Consider the following 14,859-nt stretch of genomic DNA (forward strand, 5'->3'; position numbering starts at 1 on the left):
CTCTTTAAAAAATTTTCAAATACAGAAGTTCTTCAAATTCAAAAGTTCCACTAACTGGCCATTGACCAGTAGGATCTATTCATCCCAATAGCCACTAAACCCAACAAACCTGTTTTGGGCTTCACCAGGATGCAAGAGGTGTCCCCGAAGGAGGGTACAAAAGATGCAGTCCCCACAAGATCTGGAAAGGTCACTCCCGGAGTAAGCCTAGGAAAGCAAAGATCTTTGTTGTACAGGTATTAAGAATTATCTAGTGAAAACAGTGTCTCCAGATCTCTCACAGAAAAACTAATCTGTGACAAGGGCAAGTGTTACTGGAATAGGACTTTCCCAGAAAAAGACAATTAAGGTTGAGTTGACAGAGACCCCTTATGGACTGGGACCCCTTATGGACTGGGACCACTCTCCAGAGCTGGCTGCTTGTGACTTTGTGTCTCAGAATTCCAGTGTATTCAACTGACCACCAGATGCACACCAGTATGTACACTTTCCAGATGGCACGGGTCTGAGGGAATATTCTTAGTGGTCGTAAAGCCAAACTCTCAAGACATAGAAGAAGACAAATGAAAAACCCATCAGACCTATGGTTTTTCCCTTTATGACAAGGCAAAAGACAGATACAAAAGAAAACAATGATGGTCTCTGGGAGGAAGAGGATCATTAGAAAATGAGAGTACTTGTTACCAAATCTTCACCAGAGTCGCTATACACAAAGAAATAGTTCCATAGGAACCCTCCTACACTGTTGGTGGGAATGCAAGCTGGTGCAGCCACTCTGGAAAACAGCATGGAGGTTCCTCAAAAAGTTGAAAATAGAGCTACCCTACGACCCAGCAATTGCACTACTGGGTATTACCCTAAAGGTACAAATGTAGTGATCCGAAGGGGCACATGTACCCGAATCTTTATAGCAGCAATGTCCACAATAGCCAAACTATGGAAAGAGCCTAGATGTCCATCAACAGATGAATGGATAAAGATGTGGTGTGTATATATACAATGGAATACTATGCAGCCACCAAAAGAAATGAAATCTTGCCATTTGCAATGACGTGGATGGAACTAGAGGGTATTATGCTAAGTGAAATAAGCCAATCAGAGGAAGACAATTATCATATGATCTCCCTGATGGGAATTTGAGAGGCAGGGCGGGAGGTTGTGGGGGGTTGGGAAGGAAAAAATGAAACACGATGGGATCAGGATCGGGAGGAAAACAAACCATAAGAGACTCGTAATCTCACAAAACAAACTGAGGGTTGCTGGGGCGTGGGGGCGGGTAGGAAGAGGTGGTTGGGTTATGGACATGGGGTGTGGGGCCTGCTATGGTGAGTGCTGTGAATTGTGTAAGACTGATGATTCACAGACCTGTACCCCTTGGGCAAATAATACATTATATGTTAATAAAAATAATTTAAAAAAAAAGAAACAATTCCATATATATTTTCTTCTGCCAGTCTAAATTTAAAAAAAAAAGACTCTCACTTCTCTTATTTCCAGCATACTCTGCAGGCAGAAGTCCAGGAGACTGACACGGTAAGAATTCTAGCTTCTGCCGGTGCTAGTCAGAATTCTCAAGATCTCTTAGTAGCAGCAGCCCCGGGGCAAGCCTTGTCCAGCTAGTGCAATCTCCCGGATGGCTCACCAATGCTGTAGGGGAAAAAATAAATTTCCCTCTACCCTTCTAGGTTCGTGGCTGAGGCATACCCTGTAATAAAAGATTAGTGGGAAAAAATAAATTTAATTTAATACATACATGGGCCCCAAGTTATGACACCCAAAGTGGGGACCAAACCAGGCAGCTTTTATACATTTCAGACAAAGAATACCTTTATAAAGAACTAACAGAACAAAGATACCTCTACCCTCCAGGTGCTGGGAGGGTACCCTTCACAAAGGGACTTTATTTCTTGCTTTCAGGGAGACAGGGGAGGGTCAGAGTGCCCCTGTTGCTTACACTCGCTGTTTCCCAAGTAATTTTAATTCAAAATACTCAACATGCCAGAGTGACACACCCTCAGGTGACCTTCCCTGAACCCCATCGATAGTGTCTCCTTCACAGTCACTGGTCATTATTATAGCAAACCTTTTCTGGGTACTCACAGTGCTCCTTAACACTAATTACCCTACACTGAACTTCCACAAGCCACTGAACCATAGGTACTATTATCCACTCCTTTCCTCAGTGAGGATACTGAGGTGGAGAGACTTCAGGGACTTGCCTGAAGTCAGACAGCCGCTGGGCAGCAGCTCCAGGCTTCAGACCCAGACCCGTCTGATTCTAGATGTTGTGCTTTTCACCTCTGCTCCGACTGCACCATCTCTCCACTCCTGGTCTTCCCTTCCCCAAAGCGTGGTATCTCCGGGACCACCGACATAGTATTAGAATCTATGTTCCTGTTCCATTTCGGCCATGTCTTCTTTCTGAGTCTGTGCAAGTTGCTGTGATAAACATACCATCGAATGGGTGACTGTTCAGCAGCAGAAATGTGTATCTCACACTTCTGGAGTCTGGGGAGTCCAACATCAAGGCCCTGGCAGGTCTAGCTTCTGCTATGAACTACTTTCTGGCTCAGAGATGGCCGTATTTTTACTATCACTTCTCATGGAGGAAGGGGCAGGAAAGCTCTCTGGGGTCTCTTTGAGAACTGCACTAACCCCATTCATGAGGGCTCCAGCCTCATGACCTCTCACCTGCCAAAGGCCTTTCTTTGCTGGAAAAAGTTCCACTGCTGATGCTGTTTAGACAAGTGACTTGTCTGCCTCTCAACATTTTTTAAAGTCAGGGGCTTAATAAAGCCACTCCTGACCCCTCATGTGGAATCTCTTTTTCTTTCTGACTTTGTCCTTATATGCTCCATGTTTGAAATTATTACTACAACCTCCTGTTTGTGACAATTTTTTTAAAAACAGTTTTCTTAGAAGACTGCCTTTCCCTGTAGATGAGAGAGAACTCCTGGAGAGATTCATAAAGAGCCAGGATAGGTTTTTATTTCTATCCTAAAAACAATGGAGTAAGTGGCCACGTGTCTTTGGTGAGCCGTAAGCACATTCTTCGTACCAGCATTGGCTAGAGTGATCTGGTGCTTCTTTTTTCCTTTTTTTTTAAATTTTTTTTTATTTTATGTATTTATTTAAGATGAGGGCGGGGAGAGAGAGCATGAGTCAGGGAAGGAGCAAAGGAAGAGGGAGAGAGAGAGAAACAAGCAGACTCCCTGCTGAGGACAGAGCCTAACCCGGGGCTCAATCCCAGGACTTTAAGATCATGACCTGAGCTGAAGTTAGACACTTAACCAAGTGAGCCACCCAGGCACCCCTGATCTGGCACTTCTAACTTGATAAAAGAACAGAGACAGTTCTGATTTAGCATCATGGTTTTTATGGGTTTATTGTTTCTTCTATTGTCTAGCAACATTTCGGAGGTGAATGTCCACATAATTAAAGCATCTGAGGGCCATGACATGAGTCGCGCTTACAAAGCGTGCTGAATGTATAGATTTAAGGCTGACTGTGTTAAAAGGCATATTCCAGTTATGAAAGGAAACAAGTCAGTTATACAATGGAAGGATTTCCTTACTTTTTCCTCTGCTGTTCCAGAGAGGAGTACAAGGGTCTAAAACTCAGATTTGTTTAACCAAACCTGTTAAACTTTTCATAAATTTACTGGGTTGTAAATGGGAGTTAATCTACACCGTACACAAATTATGTGTTAAACAGTTGGAAAACTGAGGGTCCGGCTTACTTCTATTACCTACGTAAAGTACCTGGAAATCTTACATATAATATTTTTAAATATTTTCCCCCAATGACTAGGTCAAGGATTCTTAAACTGGAGTGCATGGAAAGGTTTGAAAATTGGGGGATTTATCTATGCATTTTCTGGAAAGATAGTCTGTAACTTTCATTAGAATCTCGGTAACCCTTTCCCCACCCCCCAAAAAGGGATACAAAACTTACACTTAAAGTTGATTTTACAATGTTTTCTTTTTGAATCTGAGGCTTGAAATTTAATGAAAAAACAAACAACCTTATCTCCTTTCCTTCTGTGCCTGTTCAATCACCCTCAATTCCCAAAATGAATAGTGTGTGTGTTATGTGTGCGTGTGTGCATCTGTAAAGCCTTCTCTTAGGACAGCGGGATACAAAAAACAAAATTGTTTTAAATAGTGGTAGAAATTTTCTTTCTTTCATTTTTTTTATAGAACCCTGCTTTGAATTTTTTTTTAATTTTTAATTTTTAAAATTCTCTCCCGAGTTTCTTGACTATTATTATTATTGTTACTGTAAATTCTTTTGTGGATAACTGTAGTGTACTAGATTCTATTTTAGCTAGCAGAGCCGACACAGCAAATTTATGTTCTGTTATAAATTAAGTGATGTGATGACATATGCTTAGTGGTTAGACTGACATGCAAAATAAATCAAATGTAATCATTTGAAAATAAGTTTGAGAGATAAAATAAACCATTTTGGGGTTGAAACCAAAGACAGACCATAGGAGTAGTGGTTTGCCAAAGCACAAATAAGCTAATTCTGCCTGTAGTCAGCAAAAGAAAAATAATTTCAATTGGGTATTTTATTTTTCTTCTCCTGTGAGTACCATACCTCTTTCTCTGTGAGGAAACAACTCAAAGAGGTGAAAAAAATTGCCTCAAGTCCTACAGCTGGTAGGTTATGGGACTGAGATTCAAACCTACCGATGTGTGGTCCCAAAGCTTGTTGGACACATTCTTGGGTAGGATCGTGCTGTGTTCACCTTTGAATAGCTGACCGATGCCAGCACCTTGCTGTTCACATAGCAGGTACTCAGTAAACGCTTTTGAAAATGAATGAATGGAGGCACCTGGGTGGCTCAGTCGTTAAGCATCTGCCTTCCGCCCAGGTCTTGATCCCAGAGTCCTGGAATTGAACCCCAGCATCGGGCTCCCTGCTCGGCGGGAAGCCTGCTTCTCCCTCTCCTTCTCCCACTGCTTGTGTTCCCTCTCTCGCTGTGTCTCTCTCTGTCAAACAAATAAAATCTTAAAAAAAAAAAAAGAATAAATAAATGATAGATTTAGTAAGAAGAGAGCATAAGGGCTTCTTAACATGGTACTGTCAACATTTCCGAAGTTTTGTTCACCTCTTCTCTGTGGGGCAGGGGATGGGGATCAAGCTACACAACTTATAATTCAGCAACCCAGAAATTTGTCCTGCTTCCCTGTCCTCTGACAGGCCACAGAGCAGAGCAGTTTAACACCAGAACACCAGGGCTCTGGGGCCAGGCTGCCTGGGGGTAACCTTTTTTTTTCTTTAATTGAAATGTAACCGACACATAATGTTATATTAGTTTCAGGTGTACGACACAGTGATTCGACATAGAGACGTGACAAAATGCTCACCACACTAAGTGTTGTCACCGTACAAGGTTATCACAATACTACAGACGGGATTCCCTGGGCTGTACTTTTCATCCCTGTGCCTGAATTCTTTCATAATTGCAAGTCTCTACCCTCTCCATTCCCTTCAGCTGCTTAGCCCATCTCCCACCCCCTGCCCTGCCCTGCCCTTCCCTGCCTGGGGTTTATCTTCTGTCTCTGCCTTTCCCTCTCGCCCTGGGCACGCTACTGAGCTCCTTTGTGCCTCAGTTGTTTCATTGGTAAGGTGGGGATTCTAGTTGTGACTTCTTTATGGGGTTGTTTGGAAGATGAAGCAAGTTAATAGATGTAAAGCACATTGTAAAACACAGTAAACACTCAATAAAGAACTTTATTAACTTAAATACGTTTCTTCATAGCCCTTGTAAAACCCTTACCATCCTCTCACAGTAAAGCCTTTCCAAAAAGTGCTTCGGACCAGGGTTTTGTTTGTGTTCTTTTCCTGGAGTTTCCTGAATGTGTGCTGTGTTGACATCACATTATTAATATCTTCTGCTGCTTGTGCTCAGTCTTCCAGCGCGGCCTCGGATACCCCCGGGGCTCACTGCACTTCAGTGTACCTCCAAGCATGATAACAGGAACTGAAATGGCACAAACTGAAAGCAAAATAGAAAAATTCAGCCAAGAAACACTTGGCGACTTTTCCCTTTGCTGTGTATTTAAAAAAAAAAAAAGGGCAGTGGGGGAGGTGCAGTAAATTGAAAACCTATGAAGGCGGGCATGTCGTACAGGGCTGTTTTGGTCTGATTTTCCAAAGATCAGTACCGAGTTTTCGTTGCTTCATTGAGCAGACAACTACTGAGTGTTTACTGTGGTGTGCCCTGATTCCCTATATACATCTGGTGTCCATCTAGCCTGGATTTTCCAGAACAATCCTCATTTTAAACGTCTTTGGCCTCTTTTCATGGAAATAAATTAATAAGCCAGGGGGAGAAAAGGCTTTGTCAGAACTTCTGGCTGGAGTTTTGCTTCATATTTACATTCACCTGTGTTTCTGCTTTCCCCAGGCTTAGGAGCCACCGGCTAAAGTCATCTCCACAAGTCCTGGAGGGCTGCCGGAGCCAGGGGAAGGGACTTGCTGTCCCATCTACTCTGTTCCCCCTTTGGAGGGATAGATTTGCATATTAAAATTTTCTTCTCTGATTCTGGTTGTTTCTCTGCGGCTGGCAATCCTGGAAAGTAACTTTTTATATTATATATTCTTAGAATGTTGTTTTTTAAAATGGTTTACAATGAGAGGCATTCCTGTGGTAAGTAGAAAAGAAAAGAAAGTTTCTTAAGCTATTGACTTAGGGGCATCTGGGTGGCCCAGTCAAGTTGAGCGTCTGACCCTTGATTTCAGCCCAGGTCCTGGTCTCAGGGGCCGGGGATCAAGCCCCGTGTTGGGTTCCACGTTCAGCGGACAGTCGGCTTGAGATGTTTTCCCTCTGCCACTACCTCCAGTTCACTCTCTCTCTCTTTCAAATAGATAAATAACTCTTAAAAAAAAAACAAAACTGTTGACTTATTACCACAAAGCAAGTGGACATTCTGTTTCTAAGCAGCCCACTAGTAAGGAGTGGCATACTCCAAGAAACCAAAACCCATACACTCTGGGAGGACAGGGATCATCTGCTTTTCTCGTCTTTGTATTCCCACAGAGGAACGCTTGGTGAAGATCTGCAGAGGAACTAACAAAGCCCTCTTTAATATTCTCTAAATATCTTTGCTTGCCCGAATAAGAGGACCAAACACTGTAGGTCACCTTAAATGTGTCTAAAGTTATAGGAGACGCACACAAAATACATAAATAGAAATCTATCTCCATACATGTATCCATCTGGATTTATGCACAGACTATTATTTACTTGATGGAAGGATTCACCAGACCCTTATACACAGCAAAGCTCCATAGGTTTAAAGGACAATCTGATTGTCTTCACTTTGCCTGTGAAATAATGGAGTAGATGAAAAACACTTTGGTCAAACAACAGCCCTAGGTTCGAATTCGACTTCTACCTCTGACCTATTGTGTGTCCAGGCTTCCGTTTTTTTGTTTCATCCCTCTGGATCTGCGTCCTCTCCACTGTGAAATGAGAAAAATCCCAGCTGTGAAAGGTTCGCCTGGTGTAGCGCCTGGAGCGTGGATATAAATGGTACCTGCTGGCTTTGTTGTTGTTTAGTAAAGCTTTGGGGACCGGCCAGTACAGGAATCTGAGTATAATCCCAACAATAACCGCGAGTCCCAAAATGCATCAGAGAGGCTCACGATGAATTGGTATGAAGAAAGAATGCTTTCCATTGCCTCGTCCCAGCCAAGTGATATAAATGCTTAGACACGCAGCATTTCATGCTTAAAGTTCTGAGAGTACAGAGGCCTCCTTCACTTCCTTGTTTATGTGACAAGAGGGGAAATCCCACCCTCCTCCAGCCTCTCCAGGCTGCCCTTCTGAGGCTCAGCCAGGGGAAAAATGAAGCCGCAGTTGAATTCAAGAGCAAGAGCTGGAAAACTGGGACGTTGGAATTATAGGCTAGCCAGAGGAATAATTAAAGCTCCAGTTCAACAAAAATACCTAAACTTCAGTGTAAACTTTGCAGTCTGATAAATAAACCAAGAGCTGCCCCATACGGTGAGATAGGAAGTCTCCCCCCGTGACTGCCCCCTTCCTCTCTGAGGCATAGGGCTCCTGAGGACTGACTAGCCTGTGGGCTGAAAGCCTGGGTATCTCCCCAACATGGCCAATCAGGGAGATTTACTACAGATTCATGGTTCCAATCCCCGCTGAGCTTCAGCAACCAGGGACAGGGAAGAAAAAAAATGAGGAAGGGGATAGGAGGCAACTGACAGGTGGGTTTCTTGCTCCAGGATGTGGTCTCCAGCAGATCTAGTTATATGGGAACCAGCCAAGCTATGTCTGTGGGGTGAGCTTCCCTGTGGCCTGGCTGGGCGCAGTGGCTCTGCCCTTTGCTAAGACCTTTTGCAAGTCAACAAGTGAACAGACTTCCTCCTCATACCACCCCTGTCATGAACTTTTTCTAGAATTGGGGTGAGACCTTTGGGAAGTGGATAAGGAGTCACAGGCTACTGGGCACGCCTACCTCGACCCCCCACATTAGAAGATCTCCTTGTCTCTTTTGTCCTTGGAGTGAATGTGTAATGCCATTACAGTTAAAAGCCAGAAAGATAGAGTGGCTTTTAAGGGAGGAAACCCAGAAAACTGGCCCCCTTGTCCTGGTCCCAAGCCAACAGGGTGCTCAGGTGCTTCATACAAGGAAAGTACAGAGGGAGCACAGGGCTCAAGTAGGAGAGCATTGTCCTTGGAGAGTGTGGGTCCATGCACATGTGTGTATGCACGCACACACACAAGTGTACGTAGAGAGTTTACGGAGATTTTTGAGATTACAACTTGTACTCATCTGAATTTTTTACAATTACTCAATATAGTATTATATCCATACTAGAGGCTTGACTGACATTTGTTAAATAAATGAATATATAACTGTTGAAATAAAGAGTCTTGGGTGGTTGAGAATGAACTTCACGGAGGAGGTAGTAAGTGGCCGAGATCATTATGGGACACTGACCAGAATGCGGGTTATAGTAAATTTTTCAGTGTTACCTACTGTACAGCCTGTAGTAGTCAACTGATCTTAAAAAACCAATACCAGTTCCCTTCTGCTCCCTCCTTATACAAGGTGACAGGAGGGAGGGGAGACCACTTAACTTTTGACAGATCTTTTTGCCGCTGAAGGTAAGGAGGTTGTTTCCTGAGGATCAGAGGCATAACTGTCCTGTTTTCAGCTCTGTTTTTCTGCTCTGCTTACAAACGTCTTAAAAAGAACCAAGACACAAAAGCCCTACTGGTGAGTAGCAGGGGTCAGGGGATCTTACCCTCAGAGCCTCTCATGGCCAGAAACACCCATCACCTGGTTCTGTCAAAAATGGATACACAGGACAGGCTCCTTGGTGATGACCTTCCCTGTGCCCGATTCTGGGCAGAGATATCAATTGTTTATTAAAGCTCAGGTGACTAGATCTTTCCTCATGCACACACGATGAATCATGGTGTAATGATCATAGTGTATCTTCCAGTGCTTTTTCAAATATGGTGTCTTTGTAGAACATTTCATGTGTTTGGCTTATTTTGAAAATAACATATATTCCTTTACCGGAGCAGGGACAGTTGCTGAGTGAAGACAAGGGGAAGAGAAATATGCCATTTCTACAAGCGTTAGTGGCTATTCTCAACATATCTTGGTGTAACTTAAGACTAGCTGCTTATAATTGTTCTTTTTATGTGCCAACCTGGCTGGGCCATGGTACCCAGATGTGTGGTCAAACATTATTCTGGATGTTTCTGTAAGGGTGTTTTGGATGAGATTAGGGTTTAAATTGGTTGATTTGATGTAAACCACATTGCTGTCCATGATGCGAACAGGTCTCATCCAATCAGCTGAAGACCTGAATAGAATAAAAATCTGATCTTCTCTGAGCAAAAGGGAATCCTGCCAGCTGATGGCTTTTGAACTTGAACTGCAACATTGGCTCTTCCTAGGTCTCTAGCCTGCTGGCCCACCCTACAGATTTTGGACTTGCCATCTACCATAATCACGTGAGTCAATTTCTGGAAACAAATCTCTCAATAGATTAGACAGATAGATAGGCAGGCATATCCTACTGAATCTCTTTTTTTCTGGAGCACCCGCATTAATACACTGCTCTAACAAATAATCTTGCACATTTCAGTAGCTGCATACAAACTTAATGTCTTGCTCAAGGAGAAGCCCAATGCCAGGGTCCCATGTCAGGGGCTGGTTTTTCAGCATGAGGTGATTCAGGGACCCAGGCTTCTTCCATCCTATTGGCCATTTTCCTCTAGACCCTCCAAGTCCTGTCTGTCTAGCCAGTAGAAAGGAAAGTGACAGTAGAGAGGCACGTCTGCTTCTCAACCCTTTTGACCAGATGGAACACACATCCTTTCCAATCACTCGGCATTGCTGGGAACTAGTCACATGACTCCGTTGAGACCGCTGGTGGGACTGGGAAGTGTGGTCCTTGACTGGGAAGCTACTTACCAACAATTGTCCACTGTCGAAAAAGGAAGCAGGACTTTGGTAACTACTGCAAACTTCATGAACACTCACTTTCTTCTCTCTGTATTTAGGCCTTAATCCACTTCAACTGTCATTCCTTTTGTGTTTTCTTTGGTGGATTTCTTTCTTTCTGACTCGACACAGAGCCTCTCCTGTCATTTTCTGAGTGATTAACCTCATATCATTAGACCTTCATAGATTTTAAATCTAATAAGGAAAGCAAGGTTAACACAAATTTAAAAGGTTAAATAATAGAAAGCAGTGTGTATTATTATATGTGTCAGGAGCACAATGGGTGTTCAGAAAAGGGAAAAAAATCTTGAGTTGTTATGTCCAGAGAAAGCATTTAGGGAAGAAGTGAACTTGAATTGGGACATTACATATGAGTGGGATCTCAAAAGCAGAAGGGAATGGGGTGAACATTCCAAGGAGGGTGAATAGGAGGCCTGAGCTAGAAAACAGAGGCAGGAATGAGGAAGTCATTTGTAAGGAATAGTCAATAAACCAGGCCAACTGGAGAGAATACTGGGGAGAACACTGGTTTTTTAAAAGGGGGGACAAATTAAACCTAGGTTCTGTTTGAAGTGGATTAAAGTAATATACAAATACTGGGGATCCTGAGGCACCTGTGTGCTCCATTGGTCAACTGTCTGCCTTCGGCTCAGGTCAGGATTCTAGGGTCCTGGGATCGAGTCCTACATTGGGCTCCTTGCTCAGCGGGGAGCCTGCTTCTCCCTCTCCCTCTGCTTGATGCCACCCTGCTTACGCTCTCTCTCTCTCTCTCCCTCTCTCTCTGACAAATGAACAAATAAATAAATGCTGGAACTCCTTGGAAGAGTGTTGGAAGAATGACACAGTAGAAGTTTGCAGGATGGTTTGGCGGGGAGCACACAGAGGCATGACTCGCGACGATACAATCTTGTAGGCGCCTTTGTGTTAAGGCCGAACTCTTTCAGTTGTGTGTGTGAAAGAAGTAAAACTTTATCAGGCTTAAGCAAAAACAGAATGTCTTGGTTTATGTAAAAGGGTGATCTAGCTGCATGTGTTTCAAGCTGGACTCCAGGAGCAAAAGCACATCATTAGAGCTTGCTCTTTCCCTCCGTGGACACCACATGACTCTGTGTGCAGCCCTTCCCTGTACGGGAGACAACATGCTGTTGGCAGCTCCAGCCTCATATGCTTGGCGAGTCTAGCAGAAAGAGACAGTCTTCCTAGATCGTGCCTGCAGGGAAGCCCAGGATAGGGGCTTCTTGTCCAGGTTTGAGTCATATGTGCATCCCTGAGCCCATCCTGTGGACAGAGTGGTGGATTCTTCTGGCCAGTGCTGGGCCATGTGCCCCCTTGCAAGGGAGAATAAAGGTATTTGGGGGAGGGTATGGTGAGGCTAACCTGTCCCATCTGAAACAGGAGAATGGGTTTTCTTTTCTTTTTTTTTTTTTTTTAAAGATTTTATTTATTTATTTGACAGAGAAAGAGATCACAAGTAGGCAGAGAGGCAGGCAGAGAGAGAGGAGGAAGCAGGCTCCCTGCTGAGCAGAGAGCACAATGTGGCGCTCGATCCCAGGACCCTGGTTTCATGACCTGAGCCAAAGGCAGAGGCTTAACCCACTGAGCCACGCGGGTGCCCCCAGCAGAATGGACTTACCATGAGAAAGAGAATTTTTATGATCAGAAGTAGGAAAGAAGTGCAGTTCACTACAACTGGAGGTTCTTTTGCATCAGGCTTTCCTTTAAAAAAAAAATTTTTTTTTTCCTAAGTTCCTCATGAAACCAACAAACAAAATTTGAGTGCCTCCTCATTGGCTGGATCGTTTTACTAGTATCTTACAGCTCACCTCCCTATATCATCTGTGCTAGTACAAAGCATACAGTAAACACTCAACTTTGTCTCTGAATTCTACTCCCGAATGTCTTGCGCTCAACCCTCCGTCCACACTCCCCAGGCTGGTCCAGTGGACAGTGCCCTCGTGCTTGTTTCCCAGTGTCCCAAAACAAACTCCCCTGCTGGGATTCCCGCCTCCCATCTCTGAACTGTCTAATTCATGATGTACAAACCAGCAGAGTCATCTTCCCAAAACACAGGTCAGACTGTGATGGACTTTGTTTGACAGGGAACAAAATTCCATAATCCATAATACGGGGCTGGCCATTTGTTTAATGCATGGACATTCCTCCCCTCCCTGTATGCCACCCCTTTGCAACGTGACTTCACTGCTTCTCCTCTTGGCAGCTTCTGCCTGGTTGGTCTGAAGCACTTTCCCCAGACTCTGATGTAAGGAAGCCCGTCTAGCCCAATGATGGGTAAGAAACCAGGTGGAGAAGAACTGAGGCTTTCTAGCCAACGCCCAACACCCAACAACAATGGCCAGACTTCGGAGTGAGGCCATCTTGGACCTCCCAGCCAGCTAATTCTCTGGCTGTATGCAAACATGTTAATAAGCCCAGGAAAAGCAATAGCGGGATACTCAGCCAAACCAGAGAATCATGAGAAATAATAAATCATTGTTTTTTAAATCACTAAGTTTGGGGGCTGTTTGTTTCGCTGCAATTGGATACCTGAGACAGGTGAAAGTGAGGGGGAGGAAGACTAGAAAGACTCCCATTCTTTGAGGTTTTAGGAAATAATGAGTTCCTATGAGGGAGTCATGAGCACTGGGAGCCTTTGGGATATTCCAGTGGGGATGTCCGGTTGGTAGTGGGTATGGGGATCTGGGGCGGCCTGGATTGGGTCATCGGCGTCAGTAGTTGGGAGTGGATTAAATCACCCAGGGCAACCTTGTTAGTAAGAAGAGGCAGAAGACAAAGGTCAGAAGAAAGAGCCTTGGGGAAAACTAACATTTAAAGATAGGCAGAGGAAACAAAGCCAGAAGAGGAGATAGATTTGCAACACAGTTAAAAAGGGATGGAGTGTTTTGTACTCTGCTTTTATTCTTTACTTCTTTCAGGTTGGTCAAAAAGGAAAAAAAGAGAAGGAGTAGAGGAAGCCAAGAAGCTACCTGGGATGGTAGTATAAGGATGGCCCAAGGACCTAATCAGTCATTCCCCAGATGCAAACCACCCTTGGAAATGCAACGCGTCCATGGGGAGATGGTGCGCCATTACATGCTGGGGCACGGGTGAGATGCTTAGCTCGGTGGCATGGCAAACTGTGGGGGGGAAATCAGTTTCTTTAACCAACTTTGCCACCCATAGCCTTCTTTTACCCAGACAGAGATGTAAGGAAAACCCAAACAAATTCAGAGAAATATAGCCAAACTAGCCAGTCTAGTCAATGCCAGAAGAGGTAGAGATGGGCAGTCACAGAGGGACAAATATTTTTTACAAAAATCCTGAATACTTAGCTTCTCTGGGACAAATGCTTAAGAATAAGTTGCCACATGGAGAAAATTTGAGGTGCCCCAGACAACAGTCAGTGTCAACTGTCAGCTGTGTGTGGAAAACTATGCTGGTCCAGACGGCCCAGACCATCTTGGCTGTCCAGACAAAGTGTGCCCAGGCAAGACCAGCACAAGAACCTCCCAGACAAGCCAAAGGATCATGAGAAATTTCAAGCTCTTTATTAAGCCACTAAGTTTGGGGATGGTTTGTTACATAGCAGTAACTGACTAATACAGGTGAAGTACAGACTGTGTGGGGAAGGGCTGTTCAGTAGAGAAGCAGGAGTCGTTTTCAGCCTGCCTTCTTTTGGCACCGCTGTCCTATTCGCAGGCTCTCTGGGAAATTTTGATCTTTCTTTTTGCAGGAAGCTAGACTTCCAGGCCACCTGGTGCTGAACATGAGCACTGGTACTTCTGATGTTCTTGGCCCTTTGAATATGCTGCCCAGTCAAATTTTTAACTGGACTGAACAAAGCAAAGGTGCATATTTGTAAACAGTAGTTTTAGGAAAAAACGTTTCATTGACAATCAGGACTGATGATTTCCTGAAGTAAGGGGAGTTGGGAGCAAGACCACCCAAAGGCAGACAGAACATTTAATAACACTTTTCTTGTTTTATTGTCTCCTCTGGGTACCGACCTTTCTTATCTGTCCCACCAACTGTAACAGATTTTGCCCAACTATAACGGATTTGTTAAATATTGACTTGATAGAGTAGCAAAGATCCAGGACTCATTTATTCCAGTACATTCCATTCCTAAAGTTAGGATTCGGTGTGGGGGTTACCCTCTGTTCCTGCACAATTTGCACAGAGGGCTCCAGGCCCTCTAAGGGACTTTCTCCTACTAATGACTTCCAAAGATAAGACCTGTCCACTTGGCCTGTGTATCATTATCACCTGTGAAACAGTGGTGAGTCCAAAGTATCAGGAACCGCTGAACCAATGGAAAAACATTACCTCAAATATTCAATTTCCTAAAGAAAAGAACTAAAATGAT

At 44.0% G+C, this 14,859-nt stretch overlaps 1 long non-coding RNA gene across 1 annotated transcript; it reads right to left on the reverse strand.

The window, feature by feature from the left end:
- Positions 1 to 5,656: 5,656 nt before the first annotated feature.
- LOC125099102 (uncharacterized) lies at positions 5,657 to 7,725 on the reverse strand. Its single transcript, XR_007127029.1, has 3 exons — positions 7,417 to 7,725; positions 7,221 to 7,338; positions 5,657 to 6,007 (listed from the first exon to the last, which is right to left on the reverse strand). It is a non-coding gene; the product is annotated as an uncharacterized LOC125099102 (long non-coding RNA).
- Between the last annotated feature and the right edge of the window lie 7,134 nt (positions 7,726 to 14,859).

The sequence above is a fragment of the Lutra lutra genome, chromosome 4, assembly GCF_902655055.1.
Source record: "Lutra lutra chromosome 4, mLutLut1.2, whole genome shotgun sequence".
Taxonomy (NCBI): domain Eukaryota; kingdom Metazoa; phylum Chordata; class Mammalia; order Carnivora; family Mustelidae; genus Lutra; species Lutra lutra.